Source organism: Mesoplodon bidens, assembly GCF_964165515.1.
Source record: "Mesoplodon bidens genome assembly, chromosome: 7".
Classification (NCBI taxonomy): domain Eukaryota; kingdom Metazoa; phylum Chordata; class Mammalia; order Artiodactyla; family Ziphiidae; genus Mesoplodon; species Mesoplodon bidens.
In genome coordinates, this window is record NC_138164.1 from 40,689,261 (window position 1) to 40,707,460 (window position 18,200).

General features: G+C 40.9%; 1 long non-coding RNA gene across 1 annotated transcript in view; it reads left to right on the forward strand.

Annotated features, from left to right (window-relative positions):
* The window catches only part of LOC308621111, a 57,490-nt gene extending 40,253 nt beyond the window's left edge, over nucleotides 1-17,237 (forward strand). The window contains exon 3 of the long non-coding RNA XR_014016405.1: nucleotides 17,081-17,237. This is a non-coding gene — a long non-coding RNA (uncharacterized lncRNA). The remainder of the gene's footprint in view (nucleotides 1-17,080) is intronic.
* Nucleotides 17,238-18,200: the final 963 nt, after the last annotated feature.

Consider the following 18,200-nt stretch of genomic DNA (forward strand, 5'->3'; position numbering starts at 1 on the left):
TTGGTACAAGGCCTTTGTTGAGGTGGGGGGTGGACGGGAGAGAGATATAAAGAATGTAAAGAATACAAATAATAGCCCAGGCTATTCTCTATGAGGAAGAATGAAAGAGGGCAAAGGGGTAAGAAGGATAGGGAACAATAAAGGAAGGGTGAGGACAGGAGAGAAGAGGTAAAAGGAAAGAGCAGTCACTATCAGGAATGGGATTTAGGAAAGGGAGTGTGTAACAAATCTTTCGGAATCCTAGCTGTGTGCTGCCTGCATCTTTAAAACAAATCAACATGATCTTCAGTGCTTTCTGGAGGTTGGTTTCTGTTTGTGTGCATTATCATACTTAGGCTGTGATATATTTGACATCCTAAATTTTCATGGAGTTTATTTCCCACTCTTTGACATCTATGTATCTTACTGACACAACTTGAGTACCTCCTACTTTTTCTCATGTCCAATCACCATAAACTCATCAATACAAGGGACTATCATAATGCTTTTGTGATATCCAGATGACTAATCTCCCTATGGACTATAATATTATAGACATCGGGAGACTTGGCATAGCACTCAAGTAAGACAAAGTTTGAGTGTACTTCTGTCTCTGTCAGATAGAAGTGAACTGCTCCGTTACCTTTGCTGTTTGATGTGGAGACAACTATTCGCCAGATCAATAGCTGTGTATCAGGAGTTAGAGATGTTTTGATTTGTTCCAGAAAAAAGAGGCCCATAAAATCCAGCAGCTTTGATTAGAATTAGTACCTCATTATCTTATGATAATCAACAATCATTGTCCATGACTTATTTGCCTTTTTTACAGGCCAAACAGATTATTTAAATGGGGCGGGTGATGGAGATTCCCATCTGCATGGTTATTTTAGTCTCTGCAAATTCCCCAGATATGTGCTATTGCTATTTTTTGGTATCGTTTTCATGTAGGGACAGTTCCAGGAGTTTCCACTTGGCCCTTCCTATGTATTTTTTTCCAGTTGTGGCAAAATATGCATGACATAAAAGTGACCATCTTAACCATGTGTAGGTGTACCATTTAGTGGCATTAAGTACATTCACGTTGTTGTGCAACCATCATTACCATTCATCTCCAGGACTTTTTTCATCTTCCCAAACTGAAACTCTGTACCCATTAAACAACACCTCTCCATTCATCACTGCACCCAGACCCTGGCAATCACCATTCTATTATCTGTCTATATAAATTTGACTACTCTAGTACCTCATATGACTGGAATCACAGTATTTGTGTTTTCGGTTCTGGCTTATTTCATTTAGCATAATGTCTTCAAAGTTCATCCGTATCGTAGTGTGTGTCAGAATTTTTTACCTTTTTAGGGTCATTAATATTCCATTGTATGTATATACTACATTTTGTTTATCCATTCCTCTGTTGATGGACATTTAGGTTGTTTCCATCTTTTGGCTATTGTGAATAATGCTGCTAAGAAGGTGAAATTACAAACATCTGTTCAAGTCCCTGCTTTTAATTCCTTTGGATATATACTCTGAAGTAGAATAGCTAGATTGTATGGTAGTTCTGTTTAATTTTTTGAGGAACTGCAATGTAGAAGGGTTCAGATTTCTACACATCCATGCGAATACTTGTTCTTTATTATTGTTTTTAATAATAGCTATCCTAATGGATGTCAGGCAGTAGCCGTTCTTAATAGCACTCACTGACCTTGGTTGAGAGTTCTGTCATTTTCCAAGTATGTGTACTCCAAAAATACATTCAGATATGGGGAAATATAGTGTAGGTCACTGCACAGGATTTCTAGTGAGGTGAACTTGTGTCAAAATTCCAATTATCACATGGCTTCCATAAGCCCTATTATGACCTGAAGACCACAGTGATGTTTTGGAACCTCAGGTGTGTAAATTTATCTTAATAATCTCTGAAAAATTCTGAGTTTTCCACTTTTCTTTCTAAACATTCCCCCTGGAAAATTGTAAACCCCTTTGAGGTAGACCTGGAGGAAGAAAATAATCACACTCTATACTTTTGACAGTGTTGCAGCAAAGTTCCTGAAGCTATTGTAGCCACCTGATCTCTGGTTTAGGTCTGGGCGAGGCTGTAATTTTCATTGCTGGAAAATCAATGCAGGTTTCTGCTCATTGTGCTTGAATTTTATTTTCATTTATACAGTTCAAGCCTGCTCATCAATGTAATTCCCAGTGTAAATGTGATTAATCTGTTACTGCTGGAAGTCACTTTGGGTCAAAATACTGCCACTCTGCCCTGCTGACCTTTATGATAATTGCACTCACCTTGTTTCTCATGTTAAATGCTACCACTTAACCTCTGCTACTTTGTAACCCAATGTTCCTGTTAAAAAGCACGGGGGCCATTTCATTGGTGCTATCCCGCATTGTCATCTTTAGCCCACAGAAGACAGATGCCACAGAGGTTTAAAAGGATGCTTGTATTTCTCTCATCAAAGAATGTCTTAATGTCTTGAAGAAGAATGTTATCGGTGACCTCTGAGGGGGCATAACTATGGGATAGTTGAGTGGGTTTTACATAATTAATCCACTCCAACATTCTTATTTTAAGTACATGGATTCCTTTGTCTACATTCTGTCAGATAAATTATGGCATCTTGCCCTCTTTGAATGTTGCTGACTATTGAATCTATGTTTCAGTCAGCCAAACAAGCCAACGATTAGAGCCAATTCCATCAGCTAGAGCTAATACTTTGAATCTCAGGTAACGTCTTTATAATAAATTCAACCCCTTGCAACTTTATATTCGATCTTTCTCAGTCTAACACTTATAAAATATATGCCAGGGCTTCCCTGGTGGCACAGTGGTTGAGAGTCCACCTGCCAATGCAGGGGACACGGGTTCGTGCCCCGGTCCAGGAGGATCCCACATGCCGCGGAGCGGCTGGGCCCGTGAGCCATGGCCACTGAGCCTGCGCGTCTGGAGCCTGTGCTCCACAACGGGAGAGGCCACAACAGTGAGAGGCCCGCGTACCGCAAAAAAACAAACAAAAAACCCCCAAAAAAATATGCCACACACACATTCTACAGGTTTCTGCTGATACACATTAGCAGGATATAGCATTTCTTTTGATGTATATGCTAACTCCTACCAGGGTGGACATTATACTTGCCTACTGGGGCCTGGTAGAATCTGACTGTAGTTATTAGGATGCAATAAGTGCTGATGTGGGTGGGTCTTGAGAAAAGTAGAAATTTCCTTGAAAACTAACCTATTTAGATGAGGTCTTTAGAGATATGTTAAGTAAGGGAAGGTTAGTTTCCTCAAATGGGGAGGAAGAAGGGTGGCTTCCTTTGGCAAGGAAACCACAGGAAGATTTGGGTTAAAAATTTTCATATTAATCTGAGTCTGCCTACCTGCACTTATCCTAAATACTCAATATATCCTTATCTTAATACCCAACTCTTCCTGATCAATGTCCTGATATTAATCTGTGAGGCTTAGCACAGATGTACGTTGAACTTGCATTTTAATTCTGCAACCCACACTTTTAGATTTGAAACTTGATCCTCAGCCATGTCTGCTGTGTGGCTCTAAGACATGAGAAAATTTTAAGGCCCTCAGTGTGGCTCTCTGTGTCTTCCCATGCCTCGATCTGAGAGCTTAAACACCTAACACCTTTTAACATTAAGTGTAAACATTTTCATTTTGTAAGCTCTCTGGTGCTATAAGAAGCAGCTAATGGTCCCCATGGTGCTTGTAGGTATTACTGCTGTAATAGACAAAATCCGCTGCCGCTTGAGATGTAAAAGTATTGTCTTCAACTGGCAATATGTTCAAAGCAAATATTGCTGGTAATTTATTTATTGCTTCCACTACTGGGAAGAAGCACTTGTCTTTGCATTGGCAATGGAGTCACTATTACATTCAAGCTCAAAACCTTATTCCAGAGCCCCATCTTGAGCATCTTTTTCCTGGGATTACTCATGCAGGACAGGAAATCTGCTTCAGGAAGTTTAGAAAGTAGATTTTAATAAAAGGAGCTTGTTTCAAAAGTTATAAAAGCTGGAGTCAAATGAAATAGGAAGGCAACCTAGAGTTTGGAAAGACTGAATCCCCTAAGCAGAACTGGAATGAATGTAGAGACTGCTAGTGGGTGCTGGGAACATGGAGGGAGAAGCCCTTGAGCAGGAATTGGACGCATGAGGGAGACGAAGCCTCAGTTGTATGTACAACTCAAAGAAAGAGGGCATTCTGGGTTCTCCCCTATCCCCTTCCTCCAAACTCTCACCAGTCCTTCCTTTACTCAAAATTAATTGGAAGCTAGTTGTCAGTGAATCCTGGGAAACCGAGTTTTCAGGAGTCAGTCCTCTAAAATAAAAATCAGAGCTGGAAAAAGAGAAATAGTCTTTAAAAATTATTCACACAAATATGCCATCCCTTTACAATAACTTCTCACATTCCAGTTCACTTGTTCAAATACCCCACCACTATGATAGTACTTTGACGCAAGTCTGTTTACTCCCTTGCTTTCTCCTGATACTGCCTTTGTATCTCCCCATACTCTCTTACATTCCAATGTCCATTATCTACTAGTGTGTTTGTCCCTACCCCTGTTCCAGTGTCTTTTAATTATGCTGGATCAACCCAAACCATTGCTTTCTCTTTTCTTGATCTCCAGCTTTCAAAGTCTTCCCAAGTAAAGTGTATAATAGTTTAGATTGTTTCCTTTATAAATTCATGATCACTAACCTAAAAGGTCCTTTAATATTGCCCTTTAATTCTGCTACATTAATCTGGACCCATCATTTCCCACTTTTTACACTTTGTTCTCTCTTTCTGCACTATTCTTTTTTTTTTTTAATCTTTATTGGAGTATAATTGCGTTACAATGTTGTGTTAGTTTCTGCTGTATAACAAAGTGATTCAGCTATTGCACTATTCTTAAATGGCATGTCCCCACCATTTGCTATAATATCAGGAGATAATCTCTTTTAATTCACAGAAAAGAAAAGAAAAAACATTAGGAGAACTTTCCTGTTAATTAACATAATAGAGTTACTACATCTGCTGCCATCTTTATCTCCTTTGGTAATTTAACAGAACAGAAGCTCTATTCCTACTAAACCCAATTCCCTTACTCCTGATTTGGATTGCATCACCTTGCACTCTCTAAGGATCCTTATTTTGTTCAATACCTTCTCTAATCTGGATCTTTTCCACTATCTTTTTTAAACATTCTAAAATCTTCCAAATTGGGAAAAATAATAAAGAAGAGTAAAGCAAAAAAGGAAAGCAAAACCAAACTCACCTTTCTCCACCTGACTTCTGTTACTAATTACCACACTATCTCTTCTTCAAAGGCACAGTTTTTAAAATAATTCTTGAAAATGTTTTTCTATATCTTGGCAATTGTGAATAATGCTTCAATGAACATGAGAGTGCAATCTTTTTGAGATCCTGATTTCAGTTCTCTTATACATATATATACACACACACACACATATATATATACATATATATATACATATATCCATTCAGAAGTGGGATTGCTAAATCATATGATAGTTCTATTTTTAATTTTTCGAGAAGCCTCCATACTGTTTTCCATAGTGACTATATACCATTTTGTATTCCCACCAACAGTGTACAAGAGATCCAATTTCTCCATATTCTCCCCAGTACTTGTTACCTTTATATTTTTGAAACTAAGCATCCTAACAGGTGTGAGGTGATATCTCTTTGTGATTTTGATTTGCATTGCCCTGATGATTAGCGATGCTGAGTACCTTTTCATATACAGTTTGGCCATTCATATGTGTGTTCTTTGGAAAATGTATATTCAAGTTCTTTGCCCATTTCTTGATGGAGTTATTGGGTTTATTTGCTACTTAGTTGTGGGAATTCCTTATAAATTTTGGATATTTACCCCTTACCAGATATATGATTTGCAAATATTTTCTCCCATTCCATTGGTTACCTTTCCATTCTGTTGGTTGTTTCCTTTGCTGTGCAGGAGCTTTTTATTTTGATGTAGTTCTACTTGTCTATTTTTGCTTCTGTGGTCTGTGCTTTTGGTGTCATAGCCAATAAATCGTTGCCAAGATCAGTGTCAAGAAGCTTTTCCCAAAATGTTCCTCAACAGATGAATGGTTCAAAGCATGTAGTATATATTTACAATGGAATATTTTCAACTTTAAAAGAAGAAGGGGGTTCTACCATTGTGGCAACAGGGATGAACCTGGAGGACAATACGCTAAGTAAATAAGCCAGTCACAGAAGGACAAATACTGCATAATTCCATTTATATGAGGTATCTAAAATAATCAGACTCATGGAAGCAGAGAATAGAATGTTGGTTGCCAGGGGCTGGGGAAAGGGAGAAATGGGGAGTTGTTGTTCAACAGGTATGAATTTTCAGTTATACAAGATGAATAAATTTGAGAAATCTGCTGTACAAATAGTGTCTATAGTTAACAATAGTGTTAAGCACTTAAAATTAGTTAAGAGGGTCAATTTCATGTTAAGTGTTCTTACCACACACAGAAAAAATGGGACACAAGGAAGCTTTTGGAGGGGACAGATATGTCTATTACCTTGATTGTGTTAATTGTCTCATGGGTTTATGCATATGTCCAAACTCATCAAATAGTATACATTAAGCATGTGCCATTTTTTGTGCATCAGTTATACCTCCATAAAGCTGTTTAAAAATGTTTATCTATATTTGATATCTTCATTTTATGACTTCCTTCTCATGCTTCAACCCACTCCCAATAGAATCCATCTTTTATTACTCCAATAAAAAGGTACTTCATAAACTATTTCCAAATCCATGGATGCGATGTGAAAATTTTATCTCCTAGTTACTTGACCTGTAAGTAGGATTTGCTTCTGTCTTTGAGACTTGATTTTCCTTGACCCAAAAACTCCTCTGGTTTTCTTCTCATCTCTGCGGCAGTTCATTCTCTATCTTCTTTGCAGGTACGTATCCTTCTCCTCAGACATTAAATGTTGAAATTCTTCAAAATTCAGTTTTAGGCCATTATGTCCTCTCACTCTGGAACTCATAATATGATTTCACAGAAACACACAGCTTCAGTTACCAACTCCATCAAGTTTGGACATTTGTGTACCTGAGACCTCTAATCTGAATTCTGTAAATCCAGTTGCCTAATTAACATCTAAATCTGTTCATTTAAAATATACATAAAGCTAAATACTCATGGTCTCCCTAAACTGCTGAATCTCTCCTCCTTCATTTTCATTTGTCTTAGTGTGTAGTGACACCATTCACCCAGTTGTATAAACCAGGCACCTAACAATAATCTTTGAGTTCAACCTCTCGCATCAGCCACTATATCCTATCCATTATCAATCTTATCCATTTTACCTCCTAGATACTTCCTTAATCTATCTAATGTCCTCTATCTACTCATCGTTGTAAGTGGTAAATTAATGCATGAATATATATTTCCCTGATTGCTTTGCTTGGTACCTGTAGTTTTTATGGCAGAAAAATTTATATTAAAAAAAATCCGTTCATCTTCCGTGTATCTTCCCTTCTGTTCCTCCATCCTTCTGTCCCCATTTCAAGCAAGTATACAGGACTCCCTAGAAACCTCTTCCTCAGGAAATATGCCATTTCTAAGCCTCAAGGTGTGAAGGAGGAGATTACAAGGCAGTTGGAGGATGAAAAGCCAGTGAGTACAACAAGCACTGCCTGACACTACCTTGTTACTGGATAGAGCCTTGGAGCTGCACCAACTCATTAGAGGGATGTAGTTGAGAGAGATATAGGGAAGGCATGTAATAGGCATGAGGTATCTATCTCATCAAATATTTCAGCATCCCAAACATTATAGAGGAGCATTTATAAATGGGACATAAAGGTACAGGTGTCCCGGTCTCAGAAGACCAGAAGGACCTCCACAACACTTTCATGTTACAGGGTTTTTATACCACTTTGGTTGTATAAGGTACCTCTAATAATGGCTGAGTCTAAATTCTCTACTTGCTCAGTTATTTAAAGAATTAAATTCATTTAAATCAAGTAAAGAAACAGTAGGTTTATAGCAGCTCATAACTGCTTACTTTTTTTAAAAAAAAATTATTTATTTATTATTTTTGGCTCTGTGTTGGGTCTTCGTTGCTGCACGCGAGCTTTCTCTAGTTGCGGAGAGTGGGGGCTACTCTTTGTTGCAGTGTGCGGGCTTCTCATCACGGTGGCTTCTCGTTGCGGAGCATGGGCTCTAGGTGCACGGGCTTCAGTAGTTGTGGCGCATGGGTTCTAGAGCGCAGGCTCAATAGTTGTGGCACACGGACTCTAGAGCGCAGGCTCAGTAGTTGCAGCACATGGGCTTAGTTGCTCCGCGGCATGTGGGATCTTCGGGAACCAGGGCTGGAACCCGTGTCCCCTGCATTGGCAGGTGGATTCTTAACCACTGCGCCACCAGGGAAGCCCCTTAACTGCTTACTTTATGTAGAAAAGCTGTCACCAATATATGGCAAGAACTTTGCTTGTATAATTTACACTAACTGGTATAATACACCTTCTACAAGAAAACTGAACAAGAATGAACTAGGGAGCAAAACATTTTTATCCTTTGAGCCATTCTGTTTTTAAGGGTTCTTGTAAGCTCTGATGTTTTATCTCTGAGAGAAAGAAAAAAAAATTTTTTAATTGGAAATTTAGAGATTTTTTTTTAAAACTTAAAATGGAAGATCTTGGTAGTAATTGAGTGTATAGTATTGTGTCATATGTTTTATTATTCATTTTATAGAACTAATTGCCCATGTGTTCCTATAATAGGGGAGGAAAAAATAACGGTTTTAGTCCCAGTATAGATATTGCGTGATAAAAGGAGAATGATGACCATCTCCATTTCCAAAGGGAGAACAGGAATTCAAAACATGCTATGCCATAAATCGTTTAATTCAGCATTTTAAAATATTTTGAGCATTTTGAACTCAATGTTTTGTAACTTCTAAAAAAGTATAATGTATATACATAATTTCCACACATTTAAAATGACTTGTTAAATTGTTAAGACCTGACTTCTTTCTCAAAATTAAGGTATGCTAGTCGGACCTGAGAATAGCCTCCAGAGGGCGACCAAGTTTCATCCCTGCAAACAACTGCATCAAAATGTAACATTGCTTCCAACAAAAGCAAGGACTTTCTAAAGTTAAAATTTGAAAAGCCAGTGATAATAGTTAATCCTTGAAAAAATACCATGACCCAAAGTCTGAATAGCTCTGCAAATATTGGTTGTTTCAGAAGGAGACCACCTCTAATTTGATGGTTTAGTAGAGCAAGGGCCTTTGAATCTAGACAAATCTCACAAAGCTACTAGATCAGCAAAACTTGTCATCAGTTCACGCATGCTCTAATTTTCCTGCTCACTGAAGTCTACCTCTTCTAAGCACCTTGTATTAGCAGGGTTTGGCTCTTGCATTTCCACAGACGTAAGGCCTTAAATTCAAGGGTCAGCTCTACAAATGGTTGATATATTACTTTGTAAATAGAGTTTCATCTATGGAATGGGATAAATATCTTCCTTATGTCTCATTGTTTTGTGAGTATTAAATTAGATAAATATATGAAAACACTTGACACAATGACTGGTTGGTAAACTTACTTTCTGCCCATTTCTTTTGCCCTCCCTTTTTTTCTCCTTAAATTGAGAAAGATAGGATCTTATTATGTCATTCACTTGAATGTTTTAGTGCTATATCACTCTTCCATTACTTTTCCCCAAAGTATATTTTTAAAAATCTCACAGAAATAAAGTAGTGATTAAGTTTAAATAATTGATATTTCTCAATCCCTAGACAGAAGTATATCTAATAACAGTAGGTTTGTTAATCCTTGACTGATAATGACTAGAAAATAAAGAAGTATTTCTAATTGGGCAATCCATCCAATTGGCTCTCACCGTGTACCAATGGATTATTTTTTTTCTACTTATTTCATCTTTATTAAAGCTACAACACAGAGAACATTAGTTGAGTTTACTTTGTAACTGCCCTTTCTCATTATTCCTGACCTGTATCTAACTAGCAGACAGTTACTTTTGATTCTTCTGAGAAAGTTCCTAAAGCATTGCTTTTCTTTATAAAATAACCTTCCTGAAGGTAATGCTAATTTTAACTACTGATCAAGATGGCCTTAATGTGTCCCTCAGTTTGGCTAAACTTCAGACAGGATTTTTCTTTACCATAGGCCCCTAACCTCCCTTTTCTGAAAACATTTACTTTAAGAAGCTTGAAATTATAAATTCTTTCTCTGCCCCTTTGAGATGTAAATTTTCTCCTAGTCACTTGATAATTTTCCAACCCAGAAATGTCTTTCTCAAGGACCTGGGAGTCAGCTCTTTGAAATATAACCTTCAAGAAAGGTATTGCCCCTAGTTCCCAGTCTCTGTGGGGAGTATAGGAGCCTAACTTTGATAAGAGCCAAAGCAAACAGAGATGGTCTAATTATATTGACCAACCTCTTCCCCAGCATCCTCTACTATTTTTCCTACAGCTCATCCTGGCATCTAAAAACTTCCATGCCTTTTGTTTCAGCAGAACGGAGTTCAGTGTCTCTCCCCTATTACAGAATCATCTTGAGTAAAGTACTCCTTGCCTGTTTAACCATCTGGTGCAATTTTTCTTTGACATCACTCCATCACATACTCCAAACTGCCTACCACTTTCAGATTAATCTTATAAAACTTTGTATATGTGCTGCTGAAGTGAGCACAATCTTTATAGAACTTTGAATCACTCCCTATTTCCTGTGGCATGAAGCCCACCATTCAAACTTCTCCACAGTCTTATACCTTCCAAACTCATTAGTGTTATCTTCCAATTCCTGAATTCTCTCCTCCAATAATATTAGTACATTTTCTTCCTAAACGTGGCTAACATTTCCCCATTTTGAGATTTCATGTGTCTTCTAATTTTTTTAATATTTGGAAATTTTATTAGACTGTATTTGCCCATAACAAATAAAATAGAAATTGTTTCAAGTCTTTGCAAATAAATTTAATACAGGGTATTAAGAACACCAGTGATGAAACTTCTGAGAAGTAAAGAAGGGCCACCTAGATAATGGAGTGATTAGTAGGAATAGGAATTTACTTGTACCCCTATGCTGGAAAGGCAAAGTTAAGGAGAGGGTTGTAAAGGCGTCCAGGGCCAGGTTAAATGATCATCAATGTCAGACCATAGCAGTTCTGTCTCATTGGAGTTGGAGCCGTGGAAGTTACACAGTTGCTGCTGGAGAATCTTCACAAAGTAGAGGAAGAAAGGGAGAAATCTCATAGCTTATCCCTAAACTTCCATATACCATCAGTTGCTTCTTTTTGGCTGCGCCTGATCAGAAGTAAGCTGCCTGTATGAGTCTGCTATCATGTGATAGAAAACAGATTCAAGAAGGAACAATGACTAAATTCAAGAAAAAGCAGTCCCAAACTAGTATTTTTGCTTGAATGTTATGCAACAGTCTGTTTTCTGTATTTTTTCTAACTTTATTGAGATGTAATTGACATATAGCATTGTGTAAGTTTAAGGTGTACAACCTGTTGGTATGTTACATGTTGTGAAATGATTACCACAGTGGAGCTAGTTAACACACCTCCGTTACCTCGCATAAATAGCATTTTTTTTGGTGAGAACATTTAAGATCTCTCTTAGCAACTTTCAAGTATATAATACAGTTCTGTTAACTGCAATCACCATGCTGTAGATTAGATTCCCAGAAATTCATGTGCTAACTGGATATTTTACCCTTTGGTCAACATCTCTCCATTTCCCCCAACCCCAACCCCTAGCAACAACCATTCTATTCTCTGTTTCTCTGGGTTTGGCTGTTTTAGAGTCTACAATTTAGTTACATCATACAGTATTTATTTTTCTCTCTCTGACTTATTTCACTCATCATAATGCCCCAAGGATCCATAAATGTTGTTGCAAGTGGCAGGATTTTCTTCTTTTTCATGGCTGAATAATATTCCATCTATGTACATACCACATCTTCTATATCCATTTATCCATGTATGGACACTTTGGTTGTTTCCATCTCTCGGCAATTGTGAATAATGCTGCAATGAACGTGCGAGTGCAGATATCTCTTTGAAATAGTTATTTCATTTTCTTTGGATATATAGGATTGCTAATGTATGGTAGTTTTCTTTTTAATTTTTTGAGGAGACTCCATATTGTTTACCATAGCGGCTGTACCAATTTACATTCCCACCAACAGTGCACAAGGGTTTCCTTTTCTGCATCCTTGTCAACATTTGTTACCTCTTAGTCTCTTTGAGGTGATATCTCGTTGTAGTTTTGATTTGCATTTCCCTGGTGATTAGTGATGTAGAGCATCTTTTCATGAACCTGCTGGTGATCTGGATGTCTTCATTGGAAAATTTTTTATTCAGTTCTTCTGCCCAAGTTTTAATTGAATTGTTTGAAAATCTATATCTATCTATATCTATATATCTATATATAGATATATAGATATAGCCATTGTATGAGTTCCTTATATATTTTGGATATTAACACGTTATCAGGTACATGATTTGCAAATATTTTCTCCCATTCTGTAGCTTGCCCTTTCATTTTGTTGATTGTTTATTTTTCTGTGTAGAAGCTTTTTAGGTTGATGTTATATAACAAGTTGTATAACAAGTTGTATATAACAAGTTATATAACAAGTTGTATTTCTCTTGGTGATTTTAAGATTCCCTTGTTATCTTTAACGTTGACATTTTAATTTTAATATTTCTTGGTATGGATCTCTTTAGGTTGATCTGCTTTGGAGCTCTCTGGGCTTCCTGTATCTGGATGTCTGTTTCTTTCCCCAGGTTAGGAAAAGTTTTCAGATATTATTTCTACAAATGTTTTCTGCCCCCTTTTCTCTTCTCCTTCTGGAGTTTCCTATAAGGTGAATTTTATTCCATTTGATGTGCCATAAATCCCTTAAGCTATATTCATTATTTTCATTCTTTTTTCTTCCTTATTCTCTGATTGGATGAGTTCCTCTGACCTGTCTTTGAGTTCACCTATTCTTTCTTGTGCTTCATCTACTGTATTTCTAAGTTCAGTTATTGCATTCTCCAGTTCCGTGACTTCTATTTGGAACTTTCTTATATCTTCTATTTCTTCGTTGAAGTTCTCACTGTTTTCATCCATTTTCCTTCTGAGTTCAGTGAGCATTTTTATGACCATAACTTTGAACTCTTTATCAAGTAAATTACTTATGTTCATTTCATTAAGATTTTTTCCTGAGGTTTTATTTTGTTCTTTTTTTGGAGTATAGTCCTCCCTTTCTTCATTTTGCTTGACTCTCTGTGTTGGTTTCTATGCATTAAGTGAAATAGCCACATCTCCCAGTCTTGAAGAGCTGTGTGACAGATGAACCTTGTCATTTAACCCTGTCTACTCTTGGTTGCCTCTCAAACCTTTGTGATTGTCTAAGCAGTTTATTTTTAATAGACCTGGCACACCATCCCAGCGGTTGAGGGTGTGCCAAGAAAAATGAGCAACCCAAAGTGGAGGATCTCAGGCAGCACCTAGATTCAGGTTGATAGGAAGCCAGAAAACTTGGTAACAGCTTTTAAAGAATGCAAATGTATTTAGTCTTGTGAGATTGCAAGTGGAAGCCCTGCTGCGCCCCAGAAGCAAGCAATCTGAAGGTGTTCCCTGGGGAGCAGTCACAAGAAAACAGTGCTTCAGATAAGTGTACAAGCTCCATTCTGGGAGATAGCAGTGGACTGTAGTAAGGCAGAGTGAGGGTGGAGAGATGGCACCCCCAGCCTACCTTCCCGGAGAGCACATCCGTAGCCTCTAGATGTGTGCTGAACCTGAAGCCTGCTCTTAAGTCTTGTCCCTACTAGCAAATAGGCCTTTTTCATGTAAAGGCTGGGGCTGTGTCTCAGTCTGATGTGTAGTGGTACATCCTGGGGGTGGTATCCTGCCAAGAACTGTCTCTCCAATTGTTACAGTCCCATGGGACCCAGAAAAGAAATCCCTCCTGGCCTCCAGAGCCAGGTGATCAAGGAGCATCCCCTGAGTGGAGGCCACAAAAATGGGATCTCCTGTCTTGGAGATTCTGGCTCTCTGGAGCACATCAGAAGGAAAGTGTGAAGATGATGCTTACTGGCTGAGTGAGGCGGTGGGAAGAGTGCAAAGATGACACCATTTGAATAAAGGGAAAGAGGGAAAAGAAAAAAAAGAAAAGAAGAAAAAAATATATATATATAGCAAGACAGAGGAAGAGAAGGGAAGAAGGAGCCAGCTGGCTGGCGCACAAAGCTGTCACCTGCAGGAAAGGAAAAAGGGGAAAAAAGATGGCACCTTTCAGTTTTATCAAGGCAGAGAGAGAGCAGGAAGATGGCACCCGCCAGCCTCTGTCCCTGGGGAGTATTCCAGCAGGCCCCTGTTTCTCAGATTAATGCTTTAAAATTGGGAAGTGAGTCTCTTTCACCAAAAGTCAGAGTGCTTTTCAAAGGGCTGCTTCTACACTTGGCCCTGGGACAGGTGAGTCTGTGCACAGGCCCTTTAAGAGCTGTTCCTCAGTTCACCACAGCCCTGTGGGTCTCATGGGATGTGCCTTGTTGGTCTTCAAAGTCAGATGCTTTGAGGGTCCATCTCTCAGGTGCCAGCCTTAAAATTTGGAGTGCCCAATGTGGGGTCCATACCCTTCACCTCTCAGGAAGAAGCTCCAGGTTTTGAGTTCCTTCCTAATTGTGTGTCTCCACACCAAGGATGGGGTTTATGGCAAAATTGTGTCTCAGCCTTTCCTACCTGTTTTGATGTGGTTTCCCTCTGGTTTTCCTGATGTGAAGGGGTTGCTCCACCATCTTTTAGTTTTCTTCAGAGGAAATTTTTCCATATGTAGCTGTAGCTTTGGTGTGTTTGTGGGAGGAGGTGGGTTCGGGATCTTCCTATGTTGCCATCTTGAACTGGAACCTATTTAATATGTTTTAAATTTTGGTTTTCAGTTGTTCAGTTTGTTACTAGTATATGGAAATCTGATCAATGTTGTGTATTAATGTGTATGCATTGATTTTATATTCTGAGATCCTGCTAAAGCAAGCTATTATAATTTATTATGAGTCTACTTATACCTTCCTTGGAATTTTCTATGTAGACAATTATGTCATCTGTAAAGAATGACAGTTATATTTCTTCTTTTCTAATATGTATGCCTCTTTTTTCCTTTTCTTGCTGTACTACACTGACTAGCATCTAAAGTACTAAGTTGAAAACTAAGATAAGAGTGGACCTTCTAACCTAGTTTTTGAACTCAGGGAAAAGCATTCATTCTTTCACCATTTCATGTGATGTTAGAAGTAGGTTTTCTGTAGAGGCTCTTTATTAGGTTGAGGTAGTGCCCTTCTATTCCTAGTTTCCTGAGCACTTTTAATATGAAGGGGCGTTGAATCTCGTTCAGTGCCTGTTCTGTGTTAACTGGTGTAACAGCACGTGTCTCCTCTTTAGACTCAATCTGGTAGATTACATTGGTGAGTGGTCACCATTGAACAAGGCTTGCGTCCCTGGAATAAACGCCACTTGGTCATAGTCTGTTATTCATGTGGATGCTGATGGTAGGTATTCTTGTGGATTCCTTCTAGGAGGGTAAATTCTGGTTCCCCCAAAACGCCCGTGTTTAACCCCTCCTATGACAATATGTGCACGTTACCTTGTATGGAAAAATGGACTTTGCAGCTGTGACTAAGTAAAAAATCTTGAGATGAAGAGATTATCCTAAATTTTCTGGGTGGGCTATATATAAACACAAAGAGCTGTGTAGGAGGGACACAGGAAGAGTCAGAGTTGGAGAGACCATGTGATGAGGGAAGCAGAGATTAAAGTGATGCACTTTGAAGATGGAAGAAGGGACTAATTCCAAGGAATGCAGGCAGCCTCTAGAAGACAGAAAGGGAGAGGAAACAGATTCTCCTGTAGGGCTTCAAAAGGAACAAGCCCTGAGACACCTTGACTAATATCAGACTACTAAGCTGCAAAAACTTTCTTTCACAAAGGGTCAAGGAGGGCTGGGAGCACATATGTGCTGCCCACCTGGACAGAGGGGGACCTGTGAGGCTGACCTACAGATTCTGTGGAGGTGGAGAGACATGAGCCCCTTTCTTCTCCAAGCTCTTTGCAGGGTCCAGCAGAGAGTCATGCCACCTGTGGAAGCCTGCGGCCCCAGTTTTGCATGCTGGTGGTGTAGGGGTCATGTTCAGGGAATCTCTGTTGTCCTAACACCTGCCTGGGTCCTGGGGAAGGAATCAGAAGTCGGAAGCAGGAGAAGAGCCTTTGGCCAGCAGGGAAGGGGGGGTGAGGCCCAGGGCAGGTCCATAAAAGATCAGAGCATCTCAGTGCTTTAGGAGGAAGGGGCTTCAGAGGTGGGCCAGCACAGGCTGTGACAGAGGCTAAGCGGACTGGGAGGGGAGGCACTTCTGGGAGACAGCGGGGGTCTACTCCCTGCCCCTCATTGTTTGCTCATCTCACTCTAATGAGGGGGTCATTTCCCCTGCTCTGATGATTCGAAGCCTCTGCCGACACCCACAGGACGGTGACTGAGGCCTCCACACTCCTCAGCATGGATCCCAGCTCCCACTCAGATCTGGGGCCACAGACACCTCTCCCACCCCCTGCCGCCCCTGTGAGCAAGCTGTTCTTGTGAAACGTGGTCATAGTTTGTTAGGAGGACCTGTTTCCTATGGGGATACAAACCAGTGTTGATACCAGTACACACACACGTCCAGCCATGGGTGCAAAGGGAAGGGACAGTAGCTCTGGGGTGTCTTTGCAGACCCGGAGGCCCCGGACGCCAGTCCCCACGGCCACAGCCACATGGGTCCTCCTCCCTCAGTTGAACGAGATGCTGCTGCACAGAAATCCCACAAGTTCCACAAAGGGGCCCGACTGTCCTTTCCCTTATACACACCTTTAACGGGTGCCCCATGAATCTCCCCACACCCATTCCCCTTGTTGCATCCTCATTGGGATGAAGAGGTAGCTGCCTCCACCACTCTCCACATTGCAATAATCCCAGTGGAACTAGAGGATGCTCCCGCTACGATGAGGCAGACAGTCCCGTCCCCATGGCCAAGACTTTTCGTCTCTGGTCAGGCCACCCACACAGGAAACCCTGGATGAGCGGAGGGTCATCCCAGCGCCGTCGTCTGGCCACATGAGGAAAGCAGAGAGAAGCTCCATAATGACAAGGGCCGTCTCCAGGCTCCATCCTAGAAACTGGTGAGTGTCCAGAGGGCTGAAAGGCACAAGAGCAGCTCTGCCTCCCCAGAAGGTTCAGGGATGCAGAAGACGGTACAGATGCCCCAGAAGGCCCCTAGCCGAGCAGGCGTTAGAGAAGGGGCTGATGAGGGGGTCCCTGGGGAAAGTGAGAGCTGTGCGTTCCCAGGGGCAGCCTGAGGAGTCCTTGTCTATGTGGAGGAAAGGTGTGGCCACCTGTAGACCCAGAGCTCCTGTGACCTCCCTCATCCTTCCTTCCTCTCAGGATCGCTCTCTGTGGAGCAGCTCAACACCAACAAGATGACAGTGGCCTGAGAGCATTTCCCACGAAAACGATCTTTGTTCACAATTTACATACATCACTCCAAAGGTCCTGCTCCCACCCACACCTGGCCACACCCACCTCCCCCACCTCCCTAACCCCCCACAATCCCGCTCCCCCTCCCCACCCTGGTGGTCCTGCCCCGCTCCCTTCCCCCCACATCATCCAGGATCAGCACTGGGAGGAGGAGGAGGAGCCCCTAGGCTCCCCAGGGGGCTGCCCTGGGGCCTCGCCCTGGAGGGCCAGCCCAGCTGTTCCCTACTGGCTGCAGTGCTTCTTCCTCCTCTTCCCACGCTTCTTTGTGTCAAACGGGTCACGCTTTCTCTTTCTCAGCTGTGAGGGGCGAGCCAGCCCCAGAGCCAAGGCTGGCCTCCCAGAGACGCCGAGGCCAGCCCCGGGGATGGGCAGCTTCTCAGCAGCGGCTGGGTGTCCACACAGAGCCCGCTTCCTCGACTTGGGAGCGGCTGGTGGAGCTGGGCTGAGGCCTCTTCTCTGAGAGGAGGGGGACTGGGGAACACTCTGGGCCCCCCAACCTCCAGAGGAAGCCAGGGCTGAGACATGCGCAGGACTGAGGGACATCCCGAAAGGCACCAGTATATGCTGAGAGTCTATGATGAAGACGCTTTGGAGCACCTCCTCGTTCTCACTGGACCCTTCCCTGGGCACTCGGGCCTC